This window comes from Melanotaenia boesemani, chromosome 5 (genome assembly GCF_017639745.1).
Source record: "Melanotaenia boesemani isolate fMelBoe1 chromosome 5, fMelBoe1.pri, whole genome shotgun sequence".
Taxonomy (NCBI): domain Eukaryota; kingdom Metazoa; phylum Chordata; class Actinopteri; order Atheriniformes; family Melanotaeniidae; genus Melanotaenia; species Melanotaenia boesemani.
The window spans coordinates 24,265,521-24,281,579 of NC_055686.1; positions in this window are offsets into that span (position 1 = coordinate 24,265,521).

Sequence of the window (16,059 nt, forward strand, 5' to 3'; positions counted from 1 at the left end):
AGTGAGAAGGGGTCTCGACCCAGTCCATCACCGTATTTGTGTTCTCTCTAATAAAGCCAATTCGACAACACATGAACCAAGGTCCCTACACAGATCGTAACCCATAACCTAAAGAACTTTATTTCTTTGCCTCCATTCAGACTTCATTCACTTGAGCCACAGCAATCCCTTTAGTCCATGAAAAGGGAAAAAACACACATGGACACAAGGGATCACTTCCTCGTCCCTTCCTTAGTACAAACCTGGGACACCCACACGCAAACGAACACACACTCACACTTCCACATTTTCCAGTACCCATGCAGTGCTCTTTTCCGGGCTGGACCGAAAACAGAGGGAGCTAGCGGGAGAAGGAACAGACTGGGATTATTGGGAAAGGAGGAAAAGGAGGAGGAGGGGGCATCGGGAGAGGAAGGGGCCCCTCTCTGCTTTTTAGCGGACGTGTGAACAAAAGCCTGTACAAACTGTCAGGCCCGCAGCCTAGGGTGTTTACTGCTCTTGTATCTATAACCAACAAATCAAAGATGGCCCCCTCACCACCACTACCACCACAGTTCAACTCCCCCCGTTGCCCTTTTTCTCTTGAGCTGCCTGCCTGGCTTTATTGGGAACAGCAAATTAAGCAACCATCCATCTGGGTGTGATCACCAATTACGCAGGGAAACTGTCAGTATGCATTAGGGCCTGCAGGGAAGCGGGTGTGTTAGGGCGGCTTTTACGAAGAAAGGCAAGACAGCAAGTTAAGCAGTTAGAAGCTGAATAAAAAGGGATTCAAACATGAAAACAACTTTTTAAGGCTTTTTTTCCTGGTAAAATCACGCAGATAATTCTTGTGTTTTGTTTTATGCCTCTCAGCTAAACTAAATTCTCTCATTGTTTGCTGGCTGGCTCCGTGTTGTTTCATTAGCAGAAATGGAAAAGAGTGAATGCACAATGTGACATAACACGTAAGCGATATAAATATGAAAAAAAATCGGTGCAGCTGAATGTCGGCCCCCTTTTGTCGTTGCTCACTGGCTCAGGCGGTGATTCCCTGTAACACTTCTCCTCCAGCCAGCTTTCTCACAAAAACAAAAGGAGCGTCATTAACTTTTTGCTCCATCGGAATGCTGAAAGACCTCGACATCCAAACAGCCCCTTTCCCTCCCCTCACTCCTCTGTGCATCCCGCTTTTCTCTCCGCTCACTGGTTTTCCAGGGCTCTAATTTGTGAAGGCCAGGTGTGCACAGCGCCACAGAACGGGGGTGTGTGTGGGGACACAAGAAGGGGGAGGAACTGGTGGGCGGCACACAAAAGGGATCTACAGATAAGGGGCCTTGGTGCAACTATGCATTTGTGTTTTATTGCTTGAATTCATGTGCTAAATCAGTGGTTCCAAAACTGCTGGTCACAACCTCAAACAAAGGGGCCTCAAGATGAACCTGAAGGGTCATGAGATGATTATTAGTGACAACAGTAAGAACAGTCTCTTATACGTTGAATGTTTAGACTTTCCTTTTCCTCAACCACTTGGTTGGATAATCTCGGTTGATAGTTAAAGATTATGGGAACCAGTTCTCTACAATGTGCTTGGGTTTGTTGAGTTTACTTTTGTTACATAAGAGTCACCAGGCAGATGTGTTTCTTGCAGATTACACAAACTTTTTTTGTGCTGCTTTTAGTCTCCACAAATCTACACAGCCATTTAAAGCAGAGGAATTCTGAGATTCCTGTAAAAGGTATTAAACGTATTTTTCAGACCCTCCAGAAATTACAATTGCAACTATTGATGCAAATTCAGCTAATCCTTGAGAATTCTGCACGTCCTTGCAGTTTTTTCTTTCTCACCACACACACACACACACACACACACACACACACACACACACACACACACACACACACACACACACACACACACACACACACACACACACACACACATATATATATATATATTTGCTCAGAAGAAATTTCCCCAGGAAAACTGTTGATGTATTTAAGAGGCAGTGAATCAGTCCAGGGACTACCTTCAAAGTGTTTGTGAAGACTGAGCATGAAGTGAGGAAAGAACTCTCAAATTCGATGTCTTGCCAAATTTAATCAATAAGTTTAACTATAAGATATAATCACATGACAAGGGACCTATTTATTTTAGACAAATTCATATAATTTAAATGTTCAGTTGATCCACTGGAAGATTATTTTTCTTATTACAAGAGGAAACTTAGTTGAGTAAGAGGTTTAATATCTTTTAAGTTTTGTTGTTCTACAAAACAAAACAAAACAAAACAAAAAACAAGTTACAAGTTAGTAATGACATATTACAAAGTTACAAAATGAATAATCCTTAATCATTATTATTGACAGTAACATAGGGCCAGAAAAATCAATCACGCCCCCGTGGAGGCTCGGACCGGCCCTGCCTGACAGCCTTGTCATGATGTGACATTAATGCTAATGTTGGCTAAACATAAGTACTGAGACGTTTGGTGCCTTGTGGTAATAGCTGGGTACATGGAGCTGTGGCTGCTGCAACTCTGCTTAAGTTTAGGATTTATGAGCAGAAGTAGGAGAGAAAACACTTTAAAATATACAAACTATTAATATTAGACAGTCAGACTTTATAATTAGGTTCTCTTTCGGGTCTAATTTATGAAACAGTTTACCAAATACTGCAAATCTATGTCCTGTGTTTTTGATGGGACACTAAATTGTCTCTTAAGAAACTGTATTGCTTTCTGTTGTAGTATAACATTCTTAGGTAAGACATGAAGATTTACTAAATGAGAGTTTTTAATATAAATGCCAAAAGCAGAACACGTCAGGTGTGCCATCTTTGCAACAGGAGTAAAACCAAGACCAAGTAGCTTGCGCACATTTCTGAGTGTTGCTCCTGAAATAGACCTGTGGGAGCTTATGTGCAGACACAAATGGTTTCTATGTGATGTGTCACTTTGAATATGTGGTGTGGTGGTGCATCTGAGTATGAATGTGTGAATGACTCATTGTGAGAATGTGTGTTTGTGCGTGTGTGTGTGTGCGAGGATAATTGGAGAACGAGGGTGGGGGGTACTGGAGTGAAAGAGTGGAGGGGATCCGAGGCTACAAGTCCACCCCAAGTTGTTCACCAGCCAGTTTGCCAGTCTGAACGAGTTTCTTAAAGCTTAGCAGCTTTTTTGGAATTTCGCATGTGTGTGTGCATGTGTGTGTGTGTGTGTGTGTGTGGGGGGGGGGGGGGGGGGGGGGGTAGTTGAGGGAGGACAAGAGGGAAGAGGGGGCAAGGACCAGGACTAATTGCCACTAATTGATTTGGATGTGGTGATCAGATGGGAGGCTGTGGAAGTAATCTAAGTTGTCACAGCAGATAACGCTAGGCCGTCCCAGAGTGTCCGCCTCATGTGACAGCCTGTAACATAGCCTTTGAGAGGGCACCGGCCCCCTTTGTCACCGCCACAAAAGGAGAAAGAAGCAAAGTTGCCAGTTACAGCGAGCAGCACCAAGCTGAGAATGGCAAGAGGGAACAGACGAGGGAGTCAGGGAGAAGAGAGAAAAAGGGGAATTCAGGGAGAGGGGAGGGTGGAAAGACAGGACACGAGGAACAGAAAGATGACTTGGATGAAAGAGGAAAGATTATTAAGGTGGGATGTTCAGTGGCTTGATAATTTGGGTGGAAAAAACAGGGAGAAGGGTGGGCAGGTTTTGTTAAAAAAAAAAGCACTTTTATATGAATGTTGCTGTTTGAATGGTCATCAAACTGAGCTACAATCTGGACAGGGATTGTAAAATACTATTTAAAATAAAAAAATGTATTAGTATAAATACTGAGGAAAGAAATTCATACTCTGGAATATGTGTTGCTCACACCACTAATGATAACATCTACTTAGAAAGACCTGATGACGGCTACTGTTATAGACTAATTGTGATCATGTTTATTTATAGATTCCAGTGTATAAATGTATGAAATGAGCCATCTGCACTTTCTATGATCTTCCACTGGTCTCTAGACTGGGATCAATTCCCGTTTTTCTGTACACACACACACACACACACACACACATATATATGTTGATTTTTTTTAAACAAATATATTAATAATTATATGAGCTAACAAGGTCAAAATATTGCAAAATGATGGATCCTTTTATCCTGTGAAAGATCCTCCAAAGATGATGTTCTGAACTTTCACCTTCCAGATATACAGCCCTCCTTCATCGAACTGCCCGCCATTTTGAAAAACAAAGTCTGTGTTAGCTCCATCCCACAACTGTGACGTACGGCCCAGGAAGCCCTCTTCACCTTCCAAATGAACATAAAGACGTTGGTTAGGAATGGCTTTGACTCATGTCAGCCACACAGAACAAAAATTATTTATCATTTCTCAGAAGGTTACTTAAACTTGTAGTTGAATTTAGAGATAAAATTTAACATATAAAGCCCTTAATGGTAATTTTGCTCTGAAAATATATTATTGTTTCCTGCAATCCTACAGTTTCCTGATTTTCTTGGGCTGAAATTTTAGTATTCAGGATCTTTTCCATGTGGAACATCTATCTCTCAGTGAGGCTAAAAAATGCTGACAACCTGTTTATTTTTAAGACTTTTCTTTCTTTTTTTGAGAGATTATTTTAAACTAATCCTCTTATATTTTTTTTATATTTTTAACCCTTTTAAATCTGCCTTTGTCTTTGGTAAATAGCTTTTTTTAAAGTGTAATTTCTACCGTACAATCTCTTTACATTTTTGTTTTTTTAGTTTTGCTTTTTCTCTCTAAATCACTTTGTCTTGTCTTTCTGCTTGAAAAGTGATAAATAGATGTGGCTAGTTGATCTGAACTCCACCTACTCTTTTCCGTGCTACAAACAAAAGTCCTCATGGACACCATTCACTGCCGAGACATGACATCCTCACATAATGAGTGAAAGCAGTTCACTACTAAGTAGGCTTGTACATTAAAACGTATGTTGATGTTTGGTCCTGATAAATATTTAGTGAATGACCTGTTTAGTGAAGGTTAACAGCATCCTAGTAAAGCTAATTCCTGTGAGATATTCATTGTTATACTATTTACAGCACTGTTTGCGCAGTCGTCTGCCTGTTAAGCCTTTCCACCTTTGTAAGCAGTAATCGTGTTTTTGTTGTGTTCATATGCACCTTAAATATAATAAAGAAGTTAAAAGAAACTGGATTCATATTGTCATCTAAGCAAGCCTGACATTGGTGAGGACCAAATCCTGGGTTTTGCCTTATTTCAAGACATTTAAGTAAATTATCATGTAAAATGAGAAAAAAAGTATTGGTGATGGTTTCCCTTTTATCAAGAAAAGTACTATAGTTTTAACTGGTTTAAATAAATATGATGCAGAGTGGTTAGCATTATGTCAAAGTTTTGGTACTAGCAATAATTTAGAATATTTTTTAACATTTTGGGAAAATGTTTCTCATATATTTAATTTCTGAGTAAAACAGCTTGAAATTAGTGATAATATACCAATTTTAAGATACTCTCAGCTTCAGCGAGGTTAGAAATTTTAGCTTGTTTTGAAAACTCTTGACTAGCCTAATTTTCTTGTTCTGTTGGCAGATACTTGTTCTTATTTTAAGCAACAAATCTCCTAATTTTGTTCTTTTTTTCCCCCTTGTTTCTGAAAGCTGAGTTTTTGCAGTGGATTCACTGCCAGGTGGGACACAACCTGGACAGGTTAGCAGAGAGACAGACATGCATGTGGGCCAGGGTAGACGAGTAAAACCAACATAGACTGTAGGAGGAAAATCTTTGCAGACACAATGAGAACCGTACAGAGAAAGACCCAGGTCAACTAGCTACCCTGCTAACACCTCCACCATAGTACCAACCATCACTGGAACGTACTGTTTTTGATTTCAACTGTTGTTTGAGGATTAAAACATAGCCATTAAGAAAATAAAGCTAAATTAGCCAATTCAGCCCTGGTCAAAATCACTGGCATCTCCCAATATTTGCAATAAATGCACATAAATAAGTGATAAATTGTTTGAAACATTTAGTAAATGTCCAAAGTTGTTGAACATGAACAAAAAAAAAGATTTTATAAAGTGAAAAAACTAACTGTAGACACAAACCTCCAGGTTTTGAAGCTGACCTGAATTCAAAGCATAAAACTAGCACATAAATACTTTTTTATGTTTCTTTTAAGTCAATCATAAAGTAGTCTAAAACATATAGAATGTTTTACATTTCTAAGAGTTTATGGTGTTACAAAAACAGATCATTAACAAACCTATATAATCTTATCATGATGCTGTATGTTGTTGAGAAGAAATTGTGAGGGACATCTCCAAAGACTGGTGCAGATTATCATAAAAGCCACCAGACAGCACTGATCAGAAGCAGGAGCAGTGACATTCGCTGCACACAGAACCCACAGAACTCTTGAAAAACCTAAAGAAAACTTTCTGCCTCTCTTTAAGCTTATTAAAAAATGTGTTCACATAAGAATCCCAATACCTATTTTTTCCTCTTCAGGATTGATTGATAGGTTTAGTAAAATTTGTGTTTAACATGTTTTATCCAAGCAGTTGCTTTCCTGCACCCCTCCAGGCCTCTGCACTACAACACTGATGTTATCGAGGAAGCAGCATGTGAGTCTGACTCACCTCTCAGAGTTGGTTTAATTAATATACAACAGAAAGAAAATAAGCAGTAAATACAACTAAGAACTTGAATTAAAAAAGAGAGAAAAAATAATCCCTAAAATAAATTCATTTTATGTTCAGTTTAATTTAATGTGCAACAAGCTTGATACTTGATAAAATGCACTTTAATCAACTGATAAAATTTTTTTGGGATATATAAATTCTTCACTTTGCTTTCTTTGTATGCAGTGCACTTAAATAGGTTCTGAAATGAGATTAGTACTGAAATGCAGATGGATTTTAAATTAACACCTCTAATAAAAATACATGTTTAAGAACAGTTTTTTTTTCTTTATTATTGCTTTCTGCACCCTGCTGAAATGTTTTATGTAAAGCACTTTGAATTGTCTTGTACATGAAATAAATAAACTAGCCTTGCCTTGCCTTACAGTGATTAAGAACATATTTTCACGTACAATTCTTGTACTCACTGTGGAGGACTGAAGGTTCAGGGTTGTCAGCTGTAGTCAGTTACAGACAGAAGAAGTGATAATTAGTTATCATGGTTAATACTGCAATAAATATTCATATATGTGTTATTAATGATGTCTTGAGAGGATTTATATTATAAATTAATTGATATTATAACTGTCATGTATTTGCACAAAAATAAGGATGGTTTATTCTTTAACTTTTTGAAGTTGCTTCCATATACATTTCCTCAAACAAGAGTAAGAAGTAATTGACTCTAATGAACTTTTAGCACCTGTTTGCTGATGTTGAGCAATGAGAGGACACTAAGGACAACAGCAGTTGATAAAAAGAGAGAAAAAAGGCGTGAGAAAGGGAGAGTGCGAAGCAGAGAGTAGCTGTGGGTCTTTCCCAAGCCTACAGCAGTCCAATTAAGCAGGATTTCTCCCACTGCACATCTGACTCTCCCACACACTCACAGCCACAGCAGCTGTGCAGTCAGTTGGTGCTACTGAAGGAGGGGTTAAGTCTTGTTAGCATGATGAAAGTGGGCCATAGTTGTGTGCGTGGAAATCTAAGCGTGCATGAGAGTGTGTGTATCCACACTTGTGCTTTCCTGTGTCAACACGGGTGTGAATGTGTTGTGGAAATGGTGAGTTATGTGCACAGTGGGCATCCTGGGGCACGCAGATGTGTGTGAGTGTGTGGGGCTAAGCACTGGCGAAGCCCACTGTGAGGGGTCAGGACCTTTACAGAATCAGTACCTCTGCATGTCAGGACTAATGGAAGGGCCCCACCAGCTGCACTGAGAGGAGGAGGAGGAGGGAGATGAAGGGGAGAGGTAAGAAAAAAAAGATGAAAAGTGAATAAACACTGTGGTGGGATGGAAGGGGGAAAGAATGGATGGAAGAGTTGGAAGAGATGGTGGGAGGAGAAAGACCGAGCAAAGGGAGAAGTTTGAGGAGTGTTAGGGAGACGGAAGGTGGAAATATCTGGAAGCAAATGTTTTAAGAGGGAATGTTGAGGGAAGACTTGTCATTAATGCTCAAGTAGAAAGGTTGGAGAGGAAAAGAAGCAAAAGGAATACTGGACAAATGGCTGCTCAGAAGAAAATGACTGACAGGAAGCACAAGGTAAGCATGAAAAAACAAGCAGCTCATGTGAGAAATACAGGCAGTGTGCAGAGAGGTTGGGTAGGAAGTAAAGAGCAAGGAGTGATGGTATGATGGAGGGATGAAGACATGGAGAAAAAAAGAGGTGGAGATGGGTGTGGTCTTGGAGATGACCACTTTTTTTTCATCTCCACTTTCTATCTCTATCCTTCTCTCCTTTAACCTTTCTGTAGTTTCATTCATTTACAACCAAATTGTAAATTAAAATGTTTCTTTTTAAAAGCTGTTTAACAGTTTTATAAAAATCACCAGTTTCTCACAAATTTATTTATTTATTTTTTCTGAACAGATAACAGTCATTTAAGCAGAAATAGTATTTCTGAGATTTAAAAAAATACCTTAAAAAAAGGAGAATTGCTTTCCTGGTTAGGCAGCAGCATGATTAGCTGCAGAACAGAGCACATACTAATTTAAATTAAAATAAATAATTATGTCATTATGAGTTAAATATATTCTTCACAAGTCATCATCAACAAGCACTTTGAGGATATGTTGACATTTTTGATACTTTAACCACTAATTGGAATATTGTTAAATGCTTCTAAAGAGTCTAACTATATGGCATTTTATTTTCCGTATTTATTTAATTTTTTAAATGAGTTTAGAAATATAAAATATTTAAAAATGTTCATAATTTAAAAAAAAAATTCAGATAATGCTGCCACCCCCAAATTAATATAATTAAATTAAACTGGCAAAAAGGAAACAAATTTCTTTTAAAAACTTTGATTCACTAGAAATTTGGGACTTCTAGTTTATTACTTGAACAGCTGTGAGAACAGTGAAATTATTTTTATCTTACTTTTTTTTCATACTCTATCTTACTCTGCATTTTAGCATTAAAACATCTAAGTTTCTGAATATTCATATTTCAGGCCAGAAACTCATGTAAATACACACAATAGGACCAAGAAAAAAGAAAAACATAAAAGAGAAAACTCTACAGTGTTGGAAACTGAAAGACATTAACACAAATACTGAAGGATGTAAAATTCCAACGTACTTCATTTTGATTAGTTCCGCTCATGCATCCACTTTATCAGACTCTAATAGAATATAATGTTCTTTCTCCTCTAGGACATTCATTTTACTTTCCACTTTTGTTCCTTTTCATATGAGGAATTTTAACAATCCATTTTTCACTATTTTGGCTTGTCATGAAAACAGTAGTCTGTTTTCAGGGTCACAAAGTTGTTAAAAGTTCCATGAAACAGTATTTTTTCCCCTTCAAACTTCTTGTATTTTTCAAAAAAAGATATAAACACTATTCTCCCAATAATCATTTCACAGCATCCAAAATAAATGTGGTGTCTCTGCTTAAATACTGCACAGGAAGTAATTCCTTGATGCTTTACTGTTACCAATTTAATGTTTTTCTGTGTAATAACATACAAGTTAACCAGTATTATTTTAGTACTTAATTGAAAGTTTGTTGCCCATGTTTATGTGCTAAAATTGGATTTTTTGTGCTGAATTTTTACTTATATGAATATTTAACATTTATATGTTATCATCACTGTTCATTTAAAAATATAAATTAAATCCTTCAGTTTGTAAAGTTTTGTTAGAAATTATTCCTGATTCCCAAATCAGATTTTGTCACTACTAGGCTGTAACATATATTTCCACCAGTCGAAGAGGCATATGCTGCAAAATATATTTTATAATAGGTTTAATTAGCTTTTTAAACACCACACAGGGCTCTAATTCTGTCCAATCTTGACCTTTCCCCTGATTGAATCTGCAGGAAGTTGTCTTTTACAGAGACTTACTGCAGACATGTTATTTCTACTGACTGTTGTGATGATCCACACTGATGAGAACAAATTGGCTCTGACACTTTTCAAAATTAAAACGAGCAGACGTGAACGACAGGTGATCAGATATACAGCACGGTGTTATTTTAAATCAAAAGTAATCTGATATAATAGATTAAATCTGATTTTTGCTCATTTTTCCCTCTTTACTTTTCAAACTAATCCTCACCCAGACAGCCAGCTGCTGACAGAGAATGTTCAGTGTTCAGCTGCAGACAGTGTCACTGCATGCCCATCATGACCAGACACTCTGCTTCCTCCTCTGCTACGACCCGGAGATGGTGATCGGCCATCTGTGCTGCTATGTGCCAGGTTCAACAGACGGCTTTTCCTCTGAGATCATCTCTGTGAGACGATGATGTAGCTGCCATTACAGGCGACGGATCAAACACAGATGATAGGCAACTATGACGGCGCGTCTGAGATTTTGTTGGGCAAACAGTAACTTAACTGTTGTTTTTTAAATGACATCATAAACAGCGCAGAGAAAAGCTGAATTTACAAGAAACCAAGTTATGTTGAACAAACATAAAAAAAAAATATCTTTTCCTTTTTAAATTTTAAATTTATTATTTCTTTTACAATACAAAGTGAAACTTCTTGGCGCAGAGAGGCAGAACCTGCTGAAAAGAAGAAGAAGAAGAAGAAGCAGAGCAACAAGTGGCAGATCACAGGGTTAGAGCGACACCTACAGAGCGCTGGGGGAACAGCAGAAACACGCAGCCTGTTTAGATCTGAGCATTTTGTGCAGAGCAGCTTATCTAGAAGGCAGCTAAAACATGCACACATATAACCCTCTATAAACTCTATAACAAATATAAACATTAAAGCAGCTAAAAATACTGCATCAGTTTCTTACACAAGAGATTTCTATTTCTATTTAATGTCTGTGTTTATTTGACATGACACCAGTAATGTTGTTTAATGTTGACATTTCAGTGACAGCAATTCTTTGAAAAAAATTGATTAATTAAATTCTTAATTATGCAGTCTGTGCACATGATTGGCTGCTGGAGTAAATCCTAGTTCCCTCATTTTCCTCATTACTCAAATATTTTAGCTGAAATATATTTGTTTTTTTTTGTGGGGAATTTAATTCAAAGAAACATTTTATACACTAAAAGATGATTCATATATGTCAAATATGTAAAAATTTAAAGTACGGCGAAAGGTTTTATTTATAGAAAGTACAGGATAAGATGTTTAAAACATTACAATTTTTCTAAATAACATTTAGTTTTCAGTTTTCAGGATGATCAGGTTTGTGCGCTGGGAGCAATCACAGGGGAATATTGTCACTTACGCACTCCAACAGACTTGGACATCATCCTCTGGTCTAAACTAATGCAGAGACAAATACCCCTGCAGGGGACTGGATAATCAGATGTGAGCTATTCTCAGTCTGGACTCATTTAATTTACACCTGCAGCCTCTGATATTTATGTCTGTATTATAGAATATGATTTAAAGCTGTGACTTCATGATATAATATCAAGTGGTCATCACAACTCACATATTAAATACTCCATTAAGTGGATAATAAAAGGAACCATGTAATTTATGGATTGTAGTGTCCTTCAGCTTCGGGGCAAACACATAAAAGTGATGATGCTTGTTTGGATAAAACAAAATGGCTCTGAAGTGGCTTTTCTGTTAGAAAAAGGGTTTGTGTGAGGAAATACAAAAAAGGAGGGTTTAACATTAAGTTGGATAAGGCTTGTAGCAGGAGTGGCCTTGTTTGTTTGTGTTTGCCCCGTTACAGTGGAGTCACCAGGAGGCCAGCAGTGTCTGCAAGGCTTTTCTGTCAAAACACATCCCGTCTCATTCCTCTAAGACACTATCTTTTTTGCTCCTCTTAAATTATGGCATCCTTCCTTCTGAATTTCCAAAAAAACAAACCTGTCACCACTGAGCTTGAAAAAAAGATAAAACAAACAAACAATAATAATAATAAAAAAAACAATCCCTCCTCTTGTGATTTGTCTCTTAGAATTTTTCATGTCCTCTCTGTACCCCCGAAGGCCTCGTCTCCTGCAAAGGTTGTGGCCTCACTGGCCTCTTGTTGACCCCGGCTTGACCTAAGCAGGGTAGCTTCTCTGTCAGCTGCAGCTGTAGTGCTGCTAAAAGCCTGGATAATCCAATCACACAGTCATTAGTGCTGAGTATGCCAGAGCAGGAACAGGTGAGTGTACTTTCGTGTGTCTCCATATATGTGTGTGTATGTGTTTATGTGTATTCTCTGTCTCATAATCTTACCCAGATTTAGCTAATTTCACGCACTGTATGCATGCTCGGCACATAATCACAGCCCTCCCTCTGCTCAAAAACCCATCAGATCAGTGGTGGTAAAAATCCAATGATCTGTCACCTCAGCCCAATTCTGCTGCCAGTATTATTAAACACGTTGATGCTGCTGCAGCATCAGTCCTCAAAGCTTCATTAAACCTCTGCCTTTTTAACAGAGTCCGACAAGGGCATGCAGATGAGGGGTGTAGCAGTTGATTGAGATTTTTTTAGGATGGCAGGCATAAAGCCCAGACCAGTCATCAGAGATTTTAAGATGGGAGGAGCACAAATATGATACTTTAGGAATATATTGTCTTTAATTGGCTCTTTGATATTGCTTCATGTTTTTTTTAACCACAACAGTGTCTCTTTAAAGCTTAGTCTGATTAATGAAATATTAAGCAAGTACAGCCAGTGCAGTACTTCCATCTAGATGTGAAACATAATTTAGAAATAAACATCACAAAAAAAGTTCATTTATATTTTATGCAGCTTTGTAACTGCTTAACTTTTTAACCTCCAAATCTGTTTACACTTAGTTTAATTTGAGTTACTTTTTTTTTTATTATTATTATCTTATGTAAAAGACTTTTTCATTTAAAGTAAAAAAAATGTTCTGCTTAAAACTCCATGAAAAGGTGAGGAAAACAGCAAGAGCAAATATTTTATTTAAAAAACAAAACACCAAACAGGTTAAGTGAATATTGAACCCAGGAAAAAAAAACAAACAAACAAACAAACAAAAAAAACAACAACAAAACAAAACAAAAAAATAAACAAACAAGAAAACAAAACAAAACCAAACAAACAAAAAATAAATAAATAAAGGGATCAGCCTCCAAAATAACCACCAAGTGAACTTAAAGTCAGCCATGGATTTACTAAAGGTCAGTGTGATCCTACATATTTATCCCTTAGTAGTCCCTAAACCCACCATGAAAAACATGGGCTTGTTGGAACAGACTATTTAATTTAGTGTAAAGATCACGTGACTTCGGACAGGAACTGGGAGCAGCTATAGAATTTATAAGCGTCAGCGTGACAAACATAACTTAAAGCAACAGCTGCAGTTTTGAGGAAAGCTGTCAGGATTTTGCAGGGTTTCTGTGTCCTCGAACGATTTCCAACTTGAACTTTTACCACCAGCGTTCAGTTCTTTTTCGGTGAACTGAACAAATTTCAGAATAAAACATTTAAATGTCATCAGACAAAAGCACTTTAACCGAGCGAAGCGCGCGCTCTGCTCGTTGTTACATTTGTAGTCTAGGGCTTACAAATAAATATGACATCAACTATTTTTCTTTACAAAGTCCGTGTAGCAACAGGACTGAGACAGTGTACTAATCAAATGTACCCACAATATTTTAGTTTATACGGCTAACAACAACAACAATAATAATATTAATAAAGATTTTGTTTGGGTGACAAAACTGCGCCATATTTAGCAGCTGAAGCAAAATATATTAGTGGCAATAAACACAAGAAACACAAACATAACACGATGTACTCATTTGTTTTGATACTGACACCTATTACAACCATCCATGGGCCAGGACGGCCGAGGCGTGGGTCGAATCTCCCGTCTGTCAGAGAGATTTGGGTAAACATGCTTCTGCATTTACTTGAACGCAGGCAATTCTCTACATGATGCAACCCCCCATGATTCTTTTAAAAAGATGCAAGCTCGACCTTTCCGCGACCCCTCGACAGAAACGCGGCTGACTGCAGCGGAGTCCTCAGCATCCTGTTTGCAGGCCGAGGACCACAGCGGAAATCATGGTGGCTCAGAAAGACAGAAAGACCATCAGCAGCATGCCAGCAAACTGAAGCCAAGAACTAGACAAATACTGACAAATGTGTTTGTGAGCAAATAAAAATAAACGTTTATTTTTTTGTTTGTTTTTTTATGTGTTTTGTTTTGTTTTAGCCATTGTTCAGTCTTTTTGTATAGTAAAAATAAAGTTTTATTGTCTTCTTTAAAAAGTAGAACTTGGTAAATTGAGTCATATTTTCTTTGTTTCCCTTTAGGTTTTTTTTATTTAGATATAAAAATACATCTATCTATCTATCTATCTATCTATCTATCTATCTATCTATCTATCTATCTATCTATCTATCTATCTATCTATCTATCTATCTATCTATCTATCTATCTATCTATCTACAGTAGTAGCGGTTTAAAAGTTCCCCTGTTTCCATGATGGGTCCTTGACTGGCTCTTGACTGGTCCTTGACTGGTCCTTGACTGATTCTTGGCCGATCCTTCACAGGTCTGTGGGGGTAATGTAATCCCCCGCAATGACGTCGTCAGCGAGGCTCTGCCCCTAAGCAGCCCAAGTAAAAAAACAGCTGCAATCCCTCTTTTGTCCACGGGGAGGAGCAGTGATTTGATCTTGCTGCTCTCTAAACAGTTTATAATGAGCTGTGTCGCTCATTTGTTGCATTTTTGCCAACATTTAAAAAATGATTTGATTTGAAAATGGCGTCAAATAAATGTATCAAAAACGCCGACATGTGTAGCTAATGGTGTTATGAGGCAAAGCACAACCTCCTCAAGTCGGCTAAGTGGTGAATGTCACTAGCAGCGAGCTTTCTAAACATCCCGAGGAGCGCTGCCAGCGGTCATTTGACTGCAACGTAAGTTATTCACAGTGGGGGTTGATACAGCTGCTGCATAACTGAATATTGACAAAATCATAACGTAATATCGGCAGGTAAAAATAACATAATACTGATAATGTGTAAAGCAGGGATCACAAAAGTCCGGACCCAGCCCAACCTATATTCTGAATTAGGCCTCAAAGTGCTATTATCCTAAGTAGATAAGTAAATAAATGGTTTATACTGTGAAATGAAGTGTCCCTGGATTTTATTCATAGCGATCTAGTGATAAAACGTGATAAAACATCATACAGCTGTGTCTCAGCGGTGGGACAGCTGCCTGCCCGCTGTCTGAAGCAGGCACATGCGCAAAGGCTGGTAGGAATGACAGGAACCAGCAGCCTATCAGCACACAGGGTTTGTGATCTTACAGCCAATCAGAAGCAGAGTAGGGCGGGCATTTATTACAAGTCCGTAGCCTTGTTATATACGACAGTTTGGCTGAGAAAGAGTCTCCCTGAGCGGCTCTGTGGAAGTTTAGACGTGCTAAACTGCTCGTAAATATTGATGTGTTTACTTTTCCAAACAAGTAAGCAGGTAAAACTATAGACAACAACTATATAATAAAAGTCCTAAAATACCAGGTTCAGCCGTTTAGTTTTTAATACACTATAAGCATGATAGCATGACTGGCGGACATCAAAAGACCGCTGGCGACGCTTCCAGTGTTTAACACTAGAAAACCCAGAGATTTCTTATCCCTCTACCATGCCCAGAGTACAACCAAAAGGCTGCCCGGTTTGAAATTAACAATTCAATGGCCAACAATTAGCACCTTTACATTTGTAAACACAGCCATTACCTGCCGTTAGCTGTTCAAGCATACTCCTTGGGGGGAGGAGTGTGCTTGAAAAGAGCCTTGTGGACTGTGCTGTTTTCACTCACCACAAACGGTATTTGTGCTTTTGACCATTTCTCACATTTTCATGTACCCTTTATTGAGCATTGGTCATGTGAGTTTTCATCGTCATCACACTATTGTACGCCCAGCTTGCTTTCAAGTGAGAGATTATCACGTTTCTGTTTCCACAAAGGCAAGAAGGAAAGCATAATCA